We start from the raw sequence: 8,811 nt of genomic DNA on the forward strand, positions 1-8,811 counted from the left end.
TGGAGGAGCCTGATGTGGGGCTCGATCCCATAACGCCGGGATCACGCCCTGAGCCGAAGGCAGATGCCTAAGCACTATGCCACCCAGGCGCCCCGGAACACCTATTATTAGAAGAATAAAACATTTTTTTTTTTCTTCTGCAGAGGCCCAGCCAAACTAGGGGCCCTGAAATGTATGTTTCTCTAGCCCTAAAAATGTATGTTTCTCTAGTTTAATCCACCTCTATTGCCCTGGCCTCCTTCCTCCTCCCTACATATATTTCCCATCCATGTACCCCTGAAGATGCAGCATTGTGATGGCACTGGGAGACTAGGCATATCAATCATCGATTTGTCAGAATATGTAAGGAAATACCCCAGTTCAGATGATGCTTATTTAAATTTATTGCCCATGACTTGTAGTTGCTTTGACTTCTGAAACAGAATAGAAAAGACAAGACCAGATAGAAGAAGGAAGAAATTGTAACTGATATACCACAAACAGCAATAGTGACCTGCTGAACCTAGTAGCCTACTTAGCTATTTTCCATAGACTACAATGAAAAAACTTGGGGAACAGTATAATTTTTGGAAGTTTATACATTTTGAATGACCCAAGCTCTGATAAGAACATAAAATAATAAGGGTGCCCGGGTAGTTCAGTTGGTAGAGCATGCAATGCTTGATCTTGGGGCTGTGAGGTCAAGCCCCACCTTAGGGCTAAGGGATTACTTAAAAAAAGAAAAAAAAAAAAAAAACAAAAACATAGAATAGTGCTTAGACTAGGAAAAAAAGAGACTCAGGTTCTAATGTCAACCTATATACTGACTAAGATAATGTAACATAATTTTTCTGAGATTTTTCTTTCTGTTAAAGAAAAAAAGAAAAACTGAATGAAGAAAGGAAAACAACTAGATTAAAAGGGAAAAAAAGTCTCCTATGATACTCTCAGAAAACCCCTTTGATATTAAAAATCTCGCAAGCATGCACACATATGCAAAAACATAGGTGCCTATGTTGTTTGCTTAATAGTGATGGAAAAAGATTACAGAGCAAAGGAAACACGTCACAAACTGGAACAATACAATAACTTACCTGATAAAATAAATTAGAAACAGCAAGGAAGAACAGTTATTCCTGACACGTCTGTTATCACTTTAAACACTGAGGAAAAGGACAAAGAGATTAAAGTGATAAGAATGAGATAATAAGTACAAAGAGACTGATGACCTAACAGAAGGTTCCTAAAATGGAGAATGCATCAATTGAAACCTGAAAAATATATTCAGAGAAATGACACAGCAAAATTTCCCTGAAATGAAAAATTGCATAAGTAGATTAAAATATGCCAATTACACCAAAATGAATTAAAAGATAAAACTCAACATTGAGTTATATACTGGATGTTATAAAGGTCAACTCTTTTTAAAGTATACTTGGTTCATCTAGGTAGAACATGAAAGTCACTTGCAGAGGGAAAGTCAGGCTGGACTCAGATTTATTCACAAAACCAAAAACAGTTCAACAACATTTTGAAAACATGGAGGAAATATTGTTACCAAGAAAATTATATTTAGCCTAATTTTCATACAAGTATAAAAACAAAAGGAAGATATACTCATATATGAGGAAATTCAAAGAAGACAGCATTCACAGGCACTTTTTGGAAAAACTACTTACTGAAATTTCACTAACCAAGACAGTCAAAATACACAGTTTGGAAATGAAGATATCATTTAGAAGGGCTGGTGGTGTATATTGCAATCCTATAAATATAGAACCAAGATTTTGAAACAAGGAGAATTGTGGATACAGATCAAAAAATGTAAGTGCTATAAAGTCTAATTAAACATATTCTAAAAACACAAAAGTTGTGGGAAGGGAGAAATTGAAAATTATAGTGCTACTAATTTCATCTTTAATAGGAGAGAGCTCGTAATGATAATAAACTCTAGAAACATGGGATGGAACTATTATAAAATGCAAATATACATTAAATATTATAAAATAGAAATAGCATTTTGAAAGGAAAAAGGAATGACTTCAACATCTCTGATACCCGTTAAAGCAAAGCTCCGTAAATGTCTGTGCTCACTATTTGTGCTTCTCTCCCAAACCTGATACAATCAGTCCTTCATCCTACTCTTCACAGAAACTGCTTTTGTGAGCTCTATGTTGTCATACCCAGTGGTTATTTCTCAGCCTGCATCTTATTTTTTTTTTTTTATCTTCAGCATTAGACACTCAATTACCCTTCTCCTCGCAAGACTTACTTTCCTCTTAAAGGACATCGATGTCTTCCCATTTCTCTTTGGTTTTATGGCCTGCAACTTTTTAACATTTCAGTTAATCTTTCTCATACTAGCAGGTTGTAGTGCTCCTAGATTTAGTCTTGAATTTCTTTGTCTCTGTGACTTAAGGGATCACATATGATTTCGTCAATACATGAAATGAATTGACAGCTTCTATATACTGTCAACTTTTGAAAGTAGATCCAGCCTAAACCTCATCCTGAATTCTAGACTCAAATATTCAACCACTTCCTTGGCATCTAAATTTGAACATCTGACAGATACCTCAAACTTAACGTGTCAGAAGTGAAACTCCGCTCCCATTTCTCATCCTGCTGCTCTTCCAGTCTTCTGCATATTAGTGGCAACAATATCCTTCCCATTGACTTTTCTCTCTCATATCCTATCCACAATTACTCATCAAACGCTGTTCACTCTACCTTCAGAATATATCCATCTCCACGATAGCTTGTATAACTCACTATTAACTGTCAATGTATCATTCCAATAGACTCCTTTCAAGCTTCTCTGCTTTTATCTTTATTCCTACAATCTACTCTTAGCAGAATGTCTAGAATGAACATGCTAAAATTAAATCAGATCACTTACTTTTGTACTCAAGATCTAATGTATTCCTGCCTCATAGTAAAACAATAGTAATAATAAATAATAATAATTGGTGTTTACCACTTATTCTCATTTTTACCAATGAGAGAGGGGCCTCCATTACATCTCTGCATTGTAAGAAATAACCTTTGGTCATCTGCAATCAAGAGATTATTGAAGGCAAGTCTTTGACGGATGAGTAAGCCAGTATCAAAAAAATATATGGTAATAAATAATTCAAGAAAGAGTTGGTGGGTTGATTGTCTCTAACCACACCAGAAATTTTTAAAGAAAGAGAATTGTAAACATAAAATCCAAAATTCTCATCTCAAAATCTAACCAAGAGATAATAAATTTCTCCAATTTTATAAAAAAAAATTGGTTGTAGTCATAACATTTAGTCTAGTTTACCAAACTACAACCTTAGCTGAAATCAGAGTCAAGACCAGACTCATCTGTGGAAAAGGCCTGTGATTTGAAAGGGGGGGACCTCATAGAACTTGGGGTCTCTCTTGGAAACAAGGAAAGCTTTTCTTCTATTTTATAAGGGTCTCGATAGCTTCCTGGAAGATGATGTAATGATGTTTCTAAGGCACTTTATTGGCAAAGGAAAACGGGGTTTTTTGTTTGTTTGTTTGTTTTTTAATTATTATTACTTACTTGCAAACACCCTTCTAGGCTTCTAGAGTCAGAGTCCAGTATTCCTCAAAGGAATAATATAAGTTTAAACCCAAGAAAGTATGAACTCAAATCTCAATATCTGCCAATTTATATTGAGAAAAACCTGGGAATGTTTGGGAATGGATTCTAAGACAATACACCAGAGGACTAAATTTTTCAATTTGGATACATGTACCAGGGATTCTGAATTCAAAAAAGGTGAAGGACATAATTTCTGGCTTTGTTATTTGTTTGATACATAGGCTCAATGGTTGGCATGAACTAAAAGTGAATTTTCAGGGTTTCTTGTGTCACATATACTAAGTATGCTCAAACTGATACATTCTACCTCACATGCTTTATTAGTAACACGATTTTGACAGTCCTCCATTAAACGGTGTAAGTATATGGTCTCTGCCTTTGAAATCCAGGCAAGCCTGTGACTACATCAGAAGTAGCAGCTTATATATAATCATTATGGGATACTCACCCTTGAAATCAAGCTGCTTGACTGTGAGTATGCCAAGCAGCCACATGGAAAGGCCAGATGGAGTTGCCCAGCTCAGCTGAGGTCCTAGTTGATAACCATCATTAGCACCCAACAACTGAATAAGTGAGATGTCAGATTCCAAGTTACCCCAGCCGACACCAAATATAGCAGAACCCTACACAAATTCCCATTCATGAGCAAAACAAATATTCTTATTGGGTTAAGCCACTAAGTTTTGGGCTGGTTTAAGACTCACCAGTCAATAACCAGAACACTTGGTGTAATGCCATTTTTGGACTATTGTTTCTCACATCTGTTCTTCACCTTTCCCCTGCTCTGCTCTGTATTGCAGCAAGTATGTGACCTACAAGTTTCATTTCCAAAGTCCTGCTAGGTGGCTCACTGCTTGTTTAGTTCAATAAACAAGAAGAACCGGAAGTGGTTTAGAAAGTGGGAGGAAGGGAAAAGCCAGTATATTTAGCTTGAACATTCTTTCTGAGTCACATGAAATACCTTTCAGTGACTGCTATCTTGCTCATGGCTCCAACTTTCACAAGGCAGGTGTGTTGTGGTTTGAACTCCTTCTGGTTGACTTTATGCTTCTTGAAATATAGTAAAATGGCCTCTTTCCTTTGTTAATCCAAGCTGGTAGATGACAGCAATTGTAAGAAGCTGGTACTTCCTCATCATTTATTTTATGGATTCTCAGATATTCCTTCACCTCTTTGACAAATTCTCTTTGTTAAGTTCCTTCTGTTTTAAATACTATAAGTAGTCCATTTGGATCCTGCCTGATACAAATATAGAGTATAAAAATAAGTAGAGAATCCAGAAAAGAACACAATAGAGAATTCAGAAGAACCCAAATAAATAGAGAACTAGGACATTTGAAGTTGATCCTTCTGCATGAACTGTTTATCCATCCTTTAACCATGGTAGAGGTGGAGGTAGTCATTAATAAACAGAGTTTTGGCTATATTGTTGCTCATACTTGGCTTAGTCAACCCTTAGTTTTATGATTATTTATCTAGTTTTAAGTATGTGTCTGAAACAGATTTATTCACCAACTCCCAAATATCTGAAATTGGGTTTGTATGAAGAGGCAAGTGGAAGTCTTGGATCTCCCACTGCTAAAAAAAAAAAAAAAAAAAAAAAAAAAAAAAAAAAAAAAAGTAAATCTAAAAGAACACTTAATCCCAGTGGGAAATTCTAAGGTGATACTATCATATTCCCTTTTAACTTCCTGTTGACCATACTGAAGGCTATTGGTGTAAATGTGATCTTTTAACTTGAGAAAATTACATAACCTGTGGATCCTGGTATGTATCCACTGATGTGGCAAATTCTTCATTTCTATCCCTGTAAGGAGAGAAGAACACTAGAAACAGTTGACTTTTACCAAGCACAGAGAACAGAGTCTTCCCAGTCTTATCTCAGATTTGCATAAACTTCCCTGCTATTTATCATGTACCAATCCAAAGAGATCTAAGTTTTACTGATATATACATATCAGTGTGTATGTGCATGTGTATAATAATCACTGATCATCAAATTATACACTATATTGATGGCAAATGATGATATATTCTTATGAGTAAGACAGAGTAGATACCCTATATGTCTTGGAAAAGCACATGGATGCCAGTTATAGGAAATTAATCGCCCCAAATTCTAGGTTTCTGCCATCTGAATGGATTTTCTAGGAGGTCCAGTGTTGTGGGGTATATCATCACAACCATTCTAAATCAAACTCATTGCACTCCCTCCTGCTAAAAGGGGACACAGTGCTTGGTAGGTCTATTTAGCTATTGGATAAAATATATCATATTTGTCTGCTTTTTTCACATCTTTTTTAGTGAAGTCATTTGTTTAAAGGAGAAAAGGAAGTGTCTGTAGCTAGTCTATGCTGCAGTTCAACTCATACTACCTCTTGGGTTTTATTTCCAAAGACACCATGTTGTTTTATTCTTCTGAAGTAGTTCAGTATAACGTACGGAGTCTAATGTAAGCTGCACGTGGTCTGAGAAGGTCTTTAAAATTTTGGAACAAACTTTTGGCCTCTTCAGACAAATGATTATTCTCCATCTCATAACAATTAACTTACCATTAACTGATTACCTGACCAGAAGATATGAGAGGTCTATGTCAACTGAGCTGCCTATCATGTATTGAGTACCCAACAACATTCCTTTTTTTAGGTAGAAGAGATATTTATAGGATTGAACTTTGACAAATCCCGACATTTAGTCCCCTGACAACAAAAAAACAGTTATATTTGTATATGGTTATACTTCCTGTATACATATCTGTGCTGTATTGCCCACTGTCTTCAAATCACATATATAGCCTCATGAATATTGCCTATTACAATATCCGTGTTACCAAGGAGGGGAAAAACGAGGGAGTCTTGCTTGACAAATGGCTCCTGGCAATATGCTTAGATAACCTGGATTGGTAATACTGCAGTTATGCAGCCTTATTCAAAAGTAGGGTAGAATGAAAAATCCTACCAATGGTTATAAATTCAACTTGTTTATCTCATCATCTACTTAGTCTAGAAAAAGGGAAGCATGAGTTCATGGACAATAGCTAAGAGGTTGGGCAGATGTTCAGAGATTGAAAGGAATATCATTGAAGGCTTAGAGGCAAGGATATTATCTATGAATGTGCCCTGGTTGCTTTGCAAACAGGCCAAGGCTAGCCTGCTGTAGATTGAGATACCACATTGAGAAGAGTGATCTTTCCTACTTGAGGCTATCCTAGACCAGCCCAAGTTCAGCCAGTCAGCTGCTGCCTGCAAATACATGTGTGAGCTTAGCCAAAGCCCAAAAAAAGCACCCATCAGAACCCAGCAGTTTACTCAGAATTGTAAATAAATTATTGTTTTAAACCATCTGTTTTCTATAAAATGATCTCTCTATTTGTCTACCTTTTTATTTTTATATTTTCTACATTTTTTGTCTTGAAATATTTGGTAGAATTCACTAGTGAAGCTATCTGGGCCTGGGCTTTTATTTGCGGGAGAAGTTATTCTGTGTATGTGTGTATGGACCACCCCCCACCCTCCACTATATTTCCAGCAATTTAAGCAGAATTTTGCAATTAAAATGTTCTTGGATCAGTTAGAGTCCCAGCATGAAAAGAACAGCATACTCTCTTTAGGATGATATAATTTAAGGATGTTTAATGAAGGGCAAATAGGTATGATGAGGTAGGGGTGGGATCATAAGGAATATCTCATTAGTTCCTAGGTCTAGCAGCACTAAGCTCTTATCATGCTGATACCCAAAGTATCAAACAGAATAGAGAGATTACTAGAACCTAGAAGAAGTGAGGAACTATGTCTTCCTTATAAGAGTCATACTCAGGGGCGCCTGGGTGGCTCAGTCATTAAGTGTCTGCCTTCGGCTCAGGTCATGATCCCAGGATCCTGGAACTGAGCCCCTCATCGGGATCCCCACTTGGCGGGAAGTCTGCTTCTCCCTCTCCCACTCCACCTGCTTGCGTTCCCTCTCTCACTGTCTCTCTCTCTGTGTCAAATAAATAAATAAAATCTTAACCAAAAACAAAAAACAAAACAAAACAAAACAAAACAAAAAAACAAATTCTCTCCTAAAACTTCTGCTAAAAAAAACAAACAAACAAACAAAAAAAAAAACCCTCATACTCAAGGAAGCCAAACAGAAAGGGAGCCTCAGCTTTCCTTTCATTCCTTCTTTTGACTTTTTTGTCGCATCTTTGAAACTTAACCCAATCTGAGGCCGGAGAGTAAGGAAGCCAATTGATATGGTTAAATAGATGATCCTCCTAGAGCAAAGAACAGGGCATGAAATGGTATATATTGTATCTGGGAAAGCAAAAAAAAAAGATGTTATAACTGCTATAGCACTGAAAAATGTACATATTTGAATGAATTAGTGAATGCATGGATGTTGCTGTGTAGATTGTTGCCTTTACTCTGAAGGTAATTTGGAAGCATTCATTGGCATTTGAAATATTTGATTCCATATCTCAGAATCTAAATTAAAGAAATACTAGTAGAAATGAAACAGGAGGTAAGTTTGAGAAAGGTGACTTAAAGATATAGTTTTGGTCACCATCTGACTTTGGTGTAAGCTTTGTGGATAATCTTTCATCTATAATTTTAAAAAATTAAAAGGATGCTTTGTACGTGTTCAATGTAGATAATTACACAATTATTTATACTTTAGAAGAAAAATACAGTAATTATACTAGAGCAAAGATAAAATAATTCCTCTTGGGTTCCTGGCGGCCAAGGTAAAATGAACAATATAAAAGATTATATATTAATTGTTGAAAGCGATCAGACCAGTTGAGCTAAATGTTTTATTTCTACTAAGTTCCTTCCAATATTAAAAATGATGTTTCTGTAATTTTTAAAATATAAACTATCACATAAATGGCAGAAATAACATTCAAGATACCATCTTATTGGGAGTTTAAAACAAATTGCAAAAGCATTCTTTTTCATGAAGTCTTCTTACACCAAATAGTTAAAAATGATAGGCATTGCTATTTGAAGGCCCAGTGAAGCAATTAATGCAATCTTAAAAACATTATGTTGTAGTGTAATGTAAGCAAAGGATAAAGAAGCCATATTTTAATTTTACATGATATACTATTTACATGAAAGTGGTTTTATAATGATGATTACATAAACTTCACCTTTTTTTATTAAATAATCTCACCAAAAACAATGATAGTTCAACCGTAAACTGATACTAAATTATTTTCAATTATTTATCTTTCATGTACGAGTAGAAAA

This window comes from Ailuropoda melanoleuca, chromosome 1 (genome assembly GCF_002007445.2).
Source record: "Ailuropoda melanoleuca isolate Jingjing chromosome 1, ASM200744v2, whole genome shotgun sequence".
Lineage (NCBI taxonomy): Eukaryota > Metazoa > Chordata > Mammalia > Carnivora > Ursidae > Ailuropoda > Ailuropoda melanoleuca.